This window comes from Cyrtonyx montezumae, unplaced genomic scaffold (assembly GCF_038088225.1).
Source record: "Cyrtonyx montezumae isolate F1298 unplaced genomic scaffold, pur_monq_1.0 scaffold_8, whole genome shotgun sequence".
Lineage (NCBI taxonomy): Eukaryota > Metazoa > Chordata > Aves > Galliformes > Odontophoridae > Cyrtonyx > Cyrtonyx montezumae.
The window spans coordinates 51,897,209-51,911,451 of NW_027072089.1; positions in this window are offsets into that span (position 1 = coordinate 51,897,209).

Genomic DNA, 14,243 nt, shown 5'->3' on the forward strand with positions numbered 1-14,243 from the left:
TGCAAGTTTCATTTCTGAGACATTGTGAGTCTGGGAGAGAGTTCTGACCACTCAGAAATCTCTTTATGCTGGCAGGGCTAAGATCTCATTTCAGACTAAACTGAACTTTGGCCAATGAGAATACATGTTTCCCAATCTAAATTCAGCCTAAATTCACTGTGAATTCTTCAAGTTTACATCATTCGTGACTTTTTGTTGTTGTTTTGTTGGTTTTTTTTTTTTTTTTTTTTTTTTTACAACAGATGTAATAATAATAAAAAAATATGGAGGAGATAGCATGGGTCTAGTAGATCCTCTTCTATATATTTTTTTGTTTGTTTGTTTGTCTGAGCCACCCACCATTCACACAGAAGATGGCTGTAATGGTCTTTCCTACTTTAAAGAATGCTAATCAAAATTTTTCAAGTTAAACAATGTTATCTCTTGACTGTTTCAGCACACAGTATCTTTTTGTTCCAAAATATTCATGTGAAATCATATTAATTTTCGTTACACAATCACACAAAAAAACATACACACATAAATGAATTAACTGTATTAAAAAGGAGTTGAACTCCCTGCCATAGTTCACACATTCTCCAGCAAATGAGTATTGAAATGAAGTGCCCTCTCAGGACAAGGATCAGTTCTTTGTATCCGTCTCAGCATGTGACACTGACTTTTACTGTATCCAAGTCCACTTTCTCTCTGTGTAACCACAAGCAGCTGAAACATAATTAGAAGCAACAATACTAGCCAACCAGGTATTTTTGGAGGAAGAAATCTGAAGTTGCTGGTGAAAATTTATAAATGTAAACTGTATAAAAAATTGACACATCTAAATTTCAATGTTTTTGGATTTGAGTGAGTAAAGGGGAAATGGACTGTAGATTACACACACCAAAAAAAAAAAAAAAAGAGCAAAATAGCAGGTCACTTTTGTTTTTATTTCAATTAAAATGTATTTCATAGAATCATAGAGTCAGATAATGGCTTAAATTGGAAAGGACCTTAAAGACCATAAAGTTCCAACCCTCCTGCCATGAGCAAGGCTGCTCCATACCAGTCTAGGCTGCACAGGGCTCCATCCAACCTGGCCTTGAATGCCTCTAAGGATTGGACATCCACAGCTTCTCCGGGCAGCCTGTGCCAGCACATCACCACCCTCTGGGTAAAGAGCTTCTTCCTAGCATCTAACCTAAATCTCCTTTCTATTAACCCTATCAGCCCTTGTTTTAGTTCTACTATTTCCCCCTTGTTCTATCACTATCACTAAAAAGTTGGTCCCCCCTCCTGTTTTTAAGCTCCTTTCAGATACTGGAAGGCCAGTGAGATCTCCCTGGAGCCTTCCCTGTGCTAAATAAGCCCACTTCGCTCAGCCTTTCTTCATGGTAGAGGTGCTCAAGCCCTCTCATCATCTTTGTGGCCCTATTGGTGATAGGTGGAAGGTTGGACTGGATGATGTTGAAGGTTTTTTTCCAACCTTGGTGATTCTGTGATTTAGTGATTCTTTGGACTCACTCCAACAGTTCCCCATCTTTCCCATGCTGAAGGCCCCAGGCCTGGATGCAGTACTCCAGAAGGGACCTCATGAGGGCAGAGTATGGGGGAAAATCACAGCCCTCCCCATTCTGGCTACCCTTTTAATGCAGTTCAGGATGATGTGGGCCTTCTGGGCTGCAAGTGCACACTGATGGCTCAGGTCCAGCTTTTCATATTTACTTAACAGTTGTAACTAATCAAAAGCAACAACAAAACACAAGCAAAAGAAAAACAAACAACCAAGAACATCCTGGTTTTATTAAAACTAAAAAATAACATCACCATGCTTATTATTAGCAATTAGAACAGAAATAAGGAAGGCTGCCATTTTTGATGGTTGTGGGCAGCGGGTTGTTGTTCTGTATTGCAGCATCTTCTTTTAGTTGGAGTTCTCCAGCACTGCAAGACAGTGTCACTCCATCCTGGAGTCACTGTCTGCAGAGAGATGCAGGATGGTGCTACTGTCAAAAGTGCTGCACTAGTTCTCTGTCCCAGCTGTGTGTTCTTGCCAGCCCCTTTGTGTTCCAGGAGCTGGCAGTCTCATTGCTACAAAATTGCTCGTGCAGACACAACAGAGCTGCACAGTTTTAGGCCAGCTTAACTAGATTGTGAAACTGCATTTTACAAATGCCAGCTGTTTAGAGGGGTTATTTCAAGTCCATTCATAGCTATCTCAGATGCTGCATGTGAAGTAAATGGAACTGTTTATACTTACTTTAGAGATGTTTTTATCAAACAGTCTTTAGTAGAAGTGGTCTAAATATTTCAAGAATGACATTGAATCCATCAGTGACACTTCAGGACAATTCCCAGCAGCAGGTCAGCACAACTCAGCTAAAATTTTAAGGCTATCAAATTCATTGGAACAACATCTGTGCAGAGCTAGACTGGTGCACATTTTTCACCATGGAAATTTGTCATCAGCTGTAGAAATTATTGCCAACAATGTTGTATTTATGGAAGCATTTGAGTATTTGAGGCTTGCTGATTGTATTTTGGCTGTTTTGTAATCCTTAAATGATATCTTATTTAAATAGAGTAGGTTGGCAAATTAACAATAACAGAACCAAAAGACTGAAAGAGGAAGGACTCATCTTTTCCTTGCCCTAGTGTCTGGACATTTAAGAAATGCTTAAAATAATAAATTCCTGCCACCCCCTAAAACAAACACAATGCAAAATAAATAAATAAAAACGAAAATAAAAATAATAAGAAAAGCATTCTTCACTTGACATTAAGCTTTGAAGCAACATATGATATATTGACCAGACGTGTGAGTGATCAAGTATATGCTTCTCCAGAGCAGAGATTTGAGTTTAACGTCAGAACCTTGGGAGACAGATAAGTTTTATGTAATATCGCTAGGATGTTTTACATGTGGACTATAAATAGAGGCCATGCATGAAGAAGCAAAGCATGGGGGCCTGCCTATCCTTTGGTTTTGATATATATCAGCTGTAATTTTGCAGTCCTCATATTGTCAGTCATTGCTAAAAATTCAGTGATGCACATAGCTTTTTTGTTCTTTCTTCTGTCTTCGTATGCCTTGGATCTGGGCCTAAGTCACAATACCACATCACTGGTCACCTTTCACTAGCTAGATATAGTATGCATATTTGTTAGCATCCACAAGTTAGAATTGTCTTAAAGACATTTTTAAATATATTGGCCGTCCCATGAAGAATATATTTGAAAAATGTTCATGCTGGACAAGCAGAACCTACAGGGTAGCAACTAAATCATAAGACTGAAAATAAAAACTATTACGATCTACGCATTTGTCTCCAAATTACATGATTAAGGAGATACTAAATTAGTTACTATAGCGCAAGAATGCAACTACAAATCTTAACTAAGCATATTTGTTGTAGTTCTATTCATTATACTAATGTACATGCTTATATTTAGCAGTTTTAGAAGCATTAAAAAAACTCTAAAGCTACAGATTACAGCCCATATGGGTATGCTGAGGTTGGCAGCAGTGATTAATAGTATCTCCTGGTTTTGCTTTTTATAAACCAAACAATATTTAAGACAGCTATTAAGATGATTTACATCACAAAGAATTCAAACACTGCTCTTACTTGAACAAAGATTACTGCATTAAAAGGAGTGGGGGCTGGAGTAACATGTTTTAGTTCACTCTTTTATCACAGTGAAACAGGTAAGCTCTCAGGTTAAGGTGGAACATTACAGTTTGCAGCACAGTGCTCTGAATTTACATAATACTTAACCCATTCTACCTAAATATTCCTAATTGATTTGTTGTCGGTGAAGGCTGTATTCATTCAGCTTAGTGGCATATCTTACTTTGCAGTCTTTTTAGATTTAATACAGTTATAGGGAGGTACTGCTAAATGGAGAGATGTGGCTCTACAAGTGCTTTAAACTAACATTAATGAGGGCTACTAGGGAAGGAGTAAACTACTGCTCTTTTCATGTGCAGTTTATACCCATCTCTTTTTTTTTTTCTTTTTCTTCCAAATTCTCCCCCCCCCACCCTCCCGGGGTAAGGGTTTATCACAACTGAAAAACCCAAAATCACAACATCTCACCTACCAAAATGAAGATCATGTTCCAACTTTGTAGTTCTTAGTTTAGTTCACCTGAAATGGTACATATCTGGAGGCAGGAATTAACAAAAAGCACTTCTTTTTGAGACTACCTTAAGGTTAACAGCCTTCGTGAAGCTGACTGAATCCTTCCACACCGAATTCTCATGTTTTGTTATGAATGAGGAGAAGAATAAAATGCCAAATATTTTTAACCATTTAAGAAAACCATAGCAATTTGAGAGTTAAGAACCTAGAGATGTTGAAAGCATAGAATATTGAGACTTTTAAAGCAAGAACTCATTCCTGCCAATATTTGTCAAAGATACATTTTAAAATATTCCCAAGCAGGTCATTTTTAACATTTAATTTGCTAAATGTTGAGTATATTGTCACTGGCCTCTTTTTATTCACAAGTGAAAAGTGATGTAGAAATATTAAGTTACTAACAATACATCAGTGAGTTTCAATTAGTTAGGCTGGATTATAGACAATACAGTGAACTCTGTTTTTGTTTTTGTTTTTGTTTTTTTGTTTGTTTGTTTCTTCTTTTCCTTTTTTTATCAAACTGGGTTTGCATTAAGTTCTTTTAGATTTAATCCCGATTTTTCTAAAAGCTAAATTTTGGGAGATTCCACTTTTATTACACTTTTGCCTGATAATTAAAGTGTCTCCTCCATCTGTATTTTGTTATTCTGAGTACCTTTGCTGTCATTATCTTTCACTGGTAAATGCTGCCAGAGGGATTGCACAACCCAGTGTAACACTACATAGTAAATGTAACAAGCTTAGCTGACTGGAATAGATGACATGGTCTATTAATGTAACTTCTTCTGAAACCTAAGTTAAAACATTCAAAATTAGCTTGAACACTTCTGGGCAGCAGATAATTCTTAGCTGACCCATGCTGAAGAGAAGGCTGTGTTTAAATTTTAGGGAGTTAAAATTAGGAATTGAGTTGATCACTCTGTAGATCACTATACAGAGAGGTTATATTGGAGGGTTTATAAATTAATAGCATGAAGTATAAGATGATCAAATAGTTGGAATGTGAAGCTCAAAATGTAATGATGTTAAGTTATACATTATTAATAGTGGCAATAATTAAGTCTGGAAAAGCTTTTCAAAGAATATGATAGACTCTCAGTAATTTGAAGTATTCAATTAAGACCAGATGTACCTCTCAAAAGATATTGTCAAACTTGGTAATATAAGTACTAACAAGAGAAATTCAAAAGTGTTAAATTCTTTGAATTTTTCATCACATCGGACATGGCATTCATTCATCTAGAGAAGTGAAAAAATACAATGGACATTTATAAAGGTCATGTAAATAGGTTTCTTATAATGGCAATTAAATTGCTTTCTGTTCTGCTAGCATAACAGCTTTTGGAAACAGCTCAAGAGCTCTCACCACACAGTCAAAATTGAATGTTGCCATTCTAATCCCAGGGAGGTAAGGCCATAGCTTCAACAATGAAAGAAACCACAGGAAAATGAGGTAGGGCTGAACTGGGACAGCAGAATTTCATGTCAGACTTACTGCCTTTTACCTCTCCACAGTTCCACACAGCAGTAACTTCTAGCCCATGTACCCTGACCTTTTCACCAGTATTAGCCAGAGTGGCTTTCCAGCAACATGGCATAGCTAAGGGAGTGTAATTAAGCTGTCCATTGTAGTGTGCTACCAAGGCAACTGCTTCTTCTGCCTATGCCTGGAGTTGGCCCTTGCTACACTAGTGATTCATTTAACTATTGTGGACGATTCAGAATCCCACCTGAGTAACCATTACAAGGCCATTTTAAAAATCAACAATTCAATTACAGTCTAAAAGACTTGGGTTTGCTTATGATGCCTTAAGAATTAACAGATACGTATATAGAAGTGTTGTATTTCAAATGGTAAATATATTTCTTTCATACACAGATAAATACAATGGATATCCTTGGCATACATAAAATATGTTATTTTGATTCATAGGATTGATGTATTCCCAGAAAAATAAATTCACTCAAGTGAGCTTTCTAAATAGTACTACTGAAAGGTAATAGATGTAAGAACAAAAATACTCATCCATTTAACATGAGAGTCATGCTGTAGCAAATGCTTCAGAGAACATTTATGCTGTTAATGTATTTCTGATCCTTCGCATTTCCAGAAAACATGGCAATTGATACATGTATTTTCTAAGCGTCAACAAACATGGGACTTTTGGTTTCTGCATTTTTCTCCTTTTTTACCACAAAAAAATAAATCTGTCCCCATCTCTAGATCCTTTGTAAGCTACTCACATGATAACAGCAGCAGACAAATACAAAAAAGTGCTCATCATAAACCAAAATGAGTTCGATTGCCTGTGCTGGCCCATGCCAGTCCCCCAAACATGGAATTACCTCTGGCAGCCAAGAAGGCAGAAAATTGTCCCTAGTACGTTCTGCACCCCTTCTTCATTCACTCAAGTCCACACAGTTTTGCAGTACAACCAGAAAACTAAAGAAGTCCCAGTTAGCCCAGAGCTCATTAGAATCGTAAGACACATGTACTGCTGCTAAAAGTAATGAAGAAATTGCAGATTTGCTCAGAAGTTTTTTGTTTCTGTTTTTGGTTTTGTTTTTTTTCTGACAATTATCTGTAAAAGTGATTTATTTATATCATCAAATCATAGAGTTGTATGAAGTGTAAAGTGTTTTCTACATTCAGAGAGATCGACACTTTTTCCCAACATGATGTTATCTGCAAACTTACTGAAGGTGCACTCAATCCCCTCATCCAGACCATCAGTAAAGATATTAAACAGGACAGAAACTGATGGGATCAGAACTTCATAGGCAAACATAAGAAATCTCTTGAAGCAATTAAAATAACAGAGTAAATTTCCAGTTATCTTACCTGCTCATACCTGCAGATTATTCATAACTTGGCAGCTCATCTCTCAGGAGAAATGTGCCCTGCAGTTTCCAGATAGCTACCTCTTGACCTCTGATACCATAGCAAACTAATGATAAAAACAAACAAACGATTCTAAATTAGCGTTTTCTACCAAAAAAGTGCAAATTTTCTTTAGGCAAAGTGAGGATTCTCGAGAATACTAGACAGGACAAATGGAACAAAAAAAAAAAAGGTTAAGATTATTTATTTCCAGAATGAAAACATTTGATTCTAAGAAAATAAAAAATAAAAAATGTGCTTTCATATGTTAAAAGATAGAAGAACAATCAACAGAAATATAAAGTATCAACAATTAAAAATATATGAAATATTAAAAATATATGAAATATATATGAAATATTTCTTGCCAAGTCAGATGATGGCCTACAAAAGACATAGGCTGCTCACCCTCCATCTCTCACTGAACATTTCCAAAAAAATAAAAAAATAAAAAAAGTGAAAGAGAAAAGCAAATGGGGAAGTCATCACTCAGAGAAAACTCATCTGATCTTCTCATTTAAAGTTAGATATGTACCTCAAGTATTTAGAATAAGTTAAACCGTGTCCTCTGAACACTTGTTTCTCTCCCAGCTACAGAAGTCTAGATAGCAAGTCAAAGATATAGGTGACAATTTTAGATATGTTAGTACAGATAGAGGTGAATCCAATGTCTGATATGCAGTCCAGCACTATCTAAAGTCAAGAAGAGTGTACTGACTACTTCCCAAACATTAAATGAACCTTTATATCATTAATAGTAAAGAAAATTAATGTAAGTTTATATACTATAGTATTGCAACTTGTGATTCACCAAATATCTTTTAAGAACATTTGTGCAAGAGATACAGGCAAGCTCATAACAGTGAGACTTATATAGCATAGAAGATTTGTTGAAATAATGTGGTGCATCTTCTATACACTGTGCAATAATTTAAAGGTTTTCTTGAAATGCAGCTTCAAATTTATTCTAAAAATGATACATCAAAAGAAATATCCCTCAATAAACATTGTTTATTTTCATCCCAACAATAACATGATGCTGCAGTTTATGTAAGAATTGCGATGAAATTACACATGACAAATAACATCATCATTTTCAAACTCGGCCTTATTTGGGGCTGTGAAAACTATTTGTCATGTATCTGCTGTTGACAGCTCTATAAATACAAGTGGTAAAGAGGCAGAAGAGAGAAGCAAGAGGGAGAGGGCAGAAATGTTAAAAAAGATTCATTAACTATAAGAAATTCTGAGCTGTAAGAGGAAATAGATTAAAAATATTATAACTTATGCAACAGATCTGAATAACATTATCAGTTGATTGCTTTAACTATTAAGTACTGTTTTGTTTGTGATTGTATATGTGACAAATCTGCATCAGATATGGACTTTCCGTAATTGAGAAGCAAGGCTAAATGACAGTTCTAGTCCACAGCTTCTTCAAAAGTAGTTTTCGGTTAGCTTTGCTTTCAAGTTGAGTGCCATTCAGTGAAAGAAAAGTGAGATCATATTCTTCTGGAATGGAAAGAAGCTGAAAAACTTCAGACACACCACACAATACCAATTATATATATTGACTTTATCAATCAGTTCTCTGAACAGCAGCTCACTTCTTCATATCTAATTCTGAAACTTTAACCAAATTGCAAAACAAAACCAAATTGCTACAAAGCTACAAGGGCAAAATAGAATGGATTATTCAAGTTGTTTCATTTTATAATCCCCAGTTATCACAGAATGGTTAAGAGTGGAAGGGACCTCTGGGTCCATCTGGTTCAATCTCCCTGCTTAAACAGTGCTACTTAAAGGAAAGAAGGCCTGGAAAACAACTGAAGATCTCCAAGGAGGAGACCCCCACAGCCTCTGGGCAGCCTGTGCCAGTGCTCCATCACCTGCACAGCACAGAAGCGCTCCTGGTATTCGGGTGGGGAATGTCCTGTACTCCAGTTTCTGGGCACCAATGACAAGGGCCTGGATGTGTTCTCTTTACACTCATGCCTTAGGTATTTATAAATATTGATGAGATCTCTCTGAGTTTTCTCTTCTGGAACAGTCCCATCTCTCTTAGCTTCTTTGCATAGCAGGACACCAGTCTCTTCCTCATCTTTATGACCCCTCAGTAGACTCTCTTCAGTGTGACCATGTCTTTCTTGTACTGGGAAGCCCAGAACTGACAGTGTTCCAGTGCTGAGTAGAGAGGAGGGAAGCTGTAATGTTGTAGGTACTTTTTCTGTAAGCACTGACTAACTAATCAACAGTTAAATATATATGGACTTTGAAACTTACTAATTTAACATAGAAATTCATCAGTCTCCTCTGATTAAAATAATGGATTCATTTTCAGAGGATTTGTAAATCAGGACTCAAAAGCAAGTTCCTTTCTGTCTGAAGATTTATACCTTCAAGAGATTTTTCCAGATATCATAGCAACACCATCAGCGATGATTTTGAAGCAATTCACAGTAATTCTATAATTATTTTATGTAGATAATTTTATTGCTGTTCCAATCAGAATATTGAAGGATATGTCCAAATATTTTCATCAAATTTATGATTTCCCCAGGTCTGTCCTTCTCTCATCCTCCCTTTGCTCCCAATTGCGACTTGCAGCAATGCAGGTATGTTAATACAGCAACAAGAAGAGGTCATAATAATCACTTCTGGGAAAACAACACCAAAAATAAAAGAAATCATGAGATATCTTTGTGGGGTTTATTTATTTATTTGTTTGTTTATTTTAATGTTCACCTCCCAGGAAATATACCACAGATAAATTTTCATGCTTTTTTTCCTGCCGTGGTTTTCTCTGTCAGACTGATTAACCTACATCACTCACTTTGAAATTACCTGATCTAGCTCATATATTTGGTAACATATGCCTAAAATGTCCTCCAATATGCTTCACTCTTCAGAGAGAGTGCCTCAGAGCTGCCAGTGAGAGGCTGCATTCAAACAAAACTAAGTCATTAATGAGCATAAGGAAAATGGTATGAAACAGTGACAGCTAAATGCTCAATTTTACATGAAAGAAAGTAGTTTAAGATTTTGTCTAGTACTTAAACTTAATTTTATTTTTTTCTTACTTTCATTCTTTTCTTTTTTTTTCTTCCCCCCCCCCCCCCCCTTGACACCAGAGAGAAACAATGCTAGGGTATGGTAAGGAGATAAAGCAGTTTTTATTCCAATTTCATAGCTCTTACCTAACCTTTTTGTCTCCTGTTCCTCAAGGGTCCTATTTTCCAACATCCTAACATCTGCTTTTTGTTCCTTGACCTTACACTTTCCCTCTCTCCCTCCAGGCTATTCACTGATTTCCAGCCCACTTCCTCCCCCTCACCAGAGCATCAGCAGGGAGAAGTGCAGGCTAAGCAGTTAAGCAGAAGACAGAAACTCCCTGTTCAGAGTGTTGATTTTTACTTGGCATCAGAGACAAACTTCTACCTGACGAACTTTCCTCTCCCATAACATTAAGTTGCAACAAGCTAACCAGAGAAGCCAAATGTGGTGTAGTTTCAATTTGATATATAAAAATGCATATTTTTGACAGTGATACACTTGCTACCTTTTTTGTCCTGCTCTCCGCAGATTTGGCCCAAGCTTCTGACTCTCAAGTGACACACACATTCTTTCAATACTGGAAAGGTATCACTGTCTCAGTTCTGACTAATTTCTTTCCTTTACTCAAAAGAAAGGAAGTTATAGAGTTTCAGATTTTTTTTTTATATAAAGAAAATACTATTTTTATTTTAAGAAATAAATTCTTTTTTAGCTTACATTAAAAATAAAAGACAGCCTGATGCAGACAGCTGATACAGAAACCTCTCATACAGTAGCTTAATTTTAGCAGTTATAAAAATATATGCATAAAATCTAACAGATACTGTAACCTCACAACGTTTAAATACAATGGAAATGTAATAGCATTAGTTTAATAAATTGATTTTAATATTACCAATCTTTTTCCATAGATCAAATTACATCTTAGTTTAGGGTCAACCAACTTCAACATCTGTGAGGATAAAGCTGGCATCTGTTTTATTTTAATTTGTTTTTCTTTGTTTCTTTGTTTAAGAAGGGTACAAGAGAATAAAAACTGGCTGGCCCCCATACAATAAAAACAAAATAACAGTAAGATATTCCCATTTCCTTACAAGAGACAAAAATGAGAAAGAGGTTTCCCAAGAAGTCAATTTCTACTCATTTTCAGGTGATCACTTTCTGTTTTACAGCATCTAATGAAAGAATACATATGATTTACCTAAGGCTGTCATTCAGCGTATAGGTGTTAGTGACAAATAATGTATATCTTAGCATACATATTTAGCAGTATCAAGTTCTTATGCAATTTTTACACCCACGAGTACAATTGATAGACTAATGTGTTTAATATTTTGTTTAGAAAACAGGCAGAGTTAGGCAGAATATTACAAGATAAATCAGATCAAAGCAAAAGTGTTTAATTAGTTTTCTTCCTTCCCTTCTACTGACCTTACTGAATATGTTTTCTCTTTTTACATACCTGACAAAGCAACATTTTCAGTTTCTTTTTTTTAATTTGTTTTCCTAAATAAAAAGAACCTGATAAACATAAATTAAATTCACAATCAATGATTGTTTATGGCAGAAAGGTCTCTTCTAATCAATTTGAGTCTGCTTGAAATTCCTTTACAGAGTATGAAAAAAAATTGTAGCTCAAAATTTTTTGTTTCAAGCTGTGAACTTACTAATTTCTTATTTTTAAATGAAAGAGAGAGTGCTCTTGATTGTGGAAAAAAACATAATAGTCCAAATGTAAGTGGTGCATGAGATTTATACTTAAATCTGTATATTTATATTTTGACAGGCAGAAGGATGTTCAAAATGCAGCTAGCTATTCAGTTGAAACTATGAGAATATCTGGGCATAAAGTAGACAAAATACTGTTTAAATCCCTTCAGGAGCATAAATATTAATCTAATAGTCACCCAGTAATGAAGTATCTTTGGCCATTCTATGAGTAAATGCAACTTCATTGGTAACGAGCCAGACATAACCAAATGATAAAATTTTCAAAATCTAGCTTGTAAGGCAATCAGAAGCTCTCTAATTAAAGATGAATGACTACAACTCTAATGAGCTTTAGAAATTGCAACACCAAGATTATGATACAAGCAGGTATCTGCATTGTACTGCAGTGCTGGCAGGAAATTAATGTGTATATCCCAGTTTCCTCAAGAACACTAGAAAGCCATCTTTGATGCTACTATTGCTATTGAAGTAACAAATGTAAGGAAAATCTGCTGTCCTCAGTCAACAACATCAGTAGCAGCATTCAACACTCTCATGGCAATCACTGCTGATATCCATGACAATGACTTTTATAATCCATTCCCAAGTGGCTACAGGAGAAGTAAGCTTGAGACTCCAGGGATATTTTCCCAGATCCGAGATCAGAGCAAACTTCAACTCTGTTCTTGGTCTCAGCCCTTTAACATCCCTGTGGCAGAAGCAGCGAAATTCAATGTTGCCTGCCTTGCTGAGAATTCAAAGGCTGCTTTGTCTGAGTGCTAAAACACAATCATGAAGATTAGAACCAGTGTATGAGTCTTTCTAATCATGCCCTTGCCCTTCACTTCTGATAGCTCTCAGAAGTGTGAAATGTACAAACACACAAAGAGCTTTCCATAATTTATTTGTTTACTGTGAATAAAGTAATAATGGAGCATCTACCTAGAAAACACATATTACCTATCTCCATTCATAAAATATTCCCAAAAGGTTAATTATAGAAAAATAAAATGCAGTTCAGCATTTATGCATCATATTATTACATTAATTAAGCCGTAATGATAAGGCCTGCAGCAGTTCTGGGGGATTAATGGCCAGCTGGGACAGCTGGTGGCCCAAGGCTATTCTACAGGTCATTTATTCCTCCTAGTTATTAATTTTCTAGGAAATGTTCCTGAGTCAAGGTCATTACTGATAGGTCCCTTGTATAAAAATAAGCTGTAACCACCACAAAATCCACCTTATTATGCTTTCTCTATTCCAGAACATTTCTCTACAGCATGACATATACTTTAAGGCATGTTGTGACAGTTGATATTTAAAATGATAGGGAAACAACTACAAAGATACATTTTTACACTCAGTTTTGTTTTCATGGATAGAAGTTGACACAGCTATCTTCTTGCAAACACTGAGCAAAAGTGGAAAAAAGTCAAAATCTTGTATTGCATATTTTGCAATAAATTGCCTTGACCTTTTAATAACTTGAAAAGCTAGCAATTCATAATAAAAAATTCATCTTTGAAAACAAATAAGAAAACCCATCAGTTCATCTATTTTGATTTTTTTTCCAGTTGCCTATCCTGCAAATTCATCATGAAAATCAATGATTGTTTTTTCTTATATACTTTATAATGAATATCAAACTGAGACCTTTTCTTGGATCTGTGGTCATGAAGTTCACTATCAGGAGTCTACATCAAATGTAAAAGAAGAAAAAGCAGTGTACATTATCCCAAAATTACAAAAATCTGATAAACATACATCTGAGGTATCACTCTTTATGCCTAGTGCTATCCCTAGATTTGGTTTTATCATCTTATCTTGGATAAAAAGCTAACAAATATTTTCACAAAGTTCCTATTTCTTTAGCCATTGAGCTCTTTTCTTGATACTATTCACAGCTTCTGTATCCTACTTGATGCTGGATTAATCTTTGAGAAGTGGATGAAACACTATGGATGTTTTTTGCTTGTTTTCTCAACTAGTCATTACCTGGAGTTTTTACATCATCAATCCCAAAGACTGTAGTAACTTCCTATTCATTTCTGGATTTACATGTATATAGTTGTTTTCCTCTGTAGCCATACATGTACTGGGATCTGTCCTTTCTCCTTCCTCCATGTTTTTGAGATGATTTCTGCACCATGACAGCAGGGATGTCTGAGCCCTTCTGTACTATCTGTGAAACTGGAAGCTTTGAGAAGCAAGATGACAGGATTTGTGAGGCAGCATTTATTTTCTCAGGCATAGGGCCATGCAAACAAAGCCCTCTTAACTTTCTCAGCTGAGCTCTTCTGTCTTCACAGGCACTGTGAACATACCAACTGGCATGATCATGATCTGAGAACCTCTGCATCACCTGCTGTTCCCTAACACAAACTTTTCAAATTCCATTCATATTAGATAACAAAATTCAGTGATATTTACACCTACGTATCCAAAATATTTTGGAAGTTCCACAAATTCTGAATTTT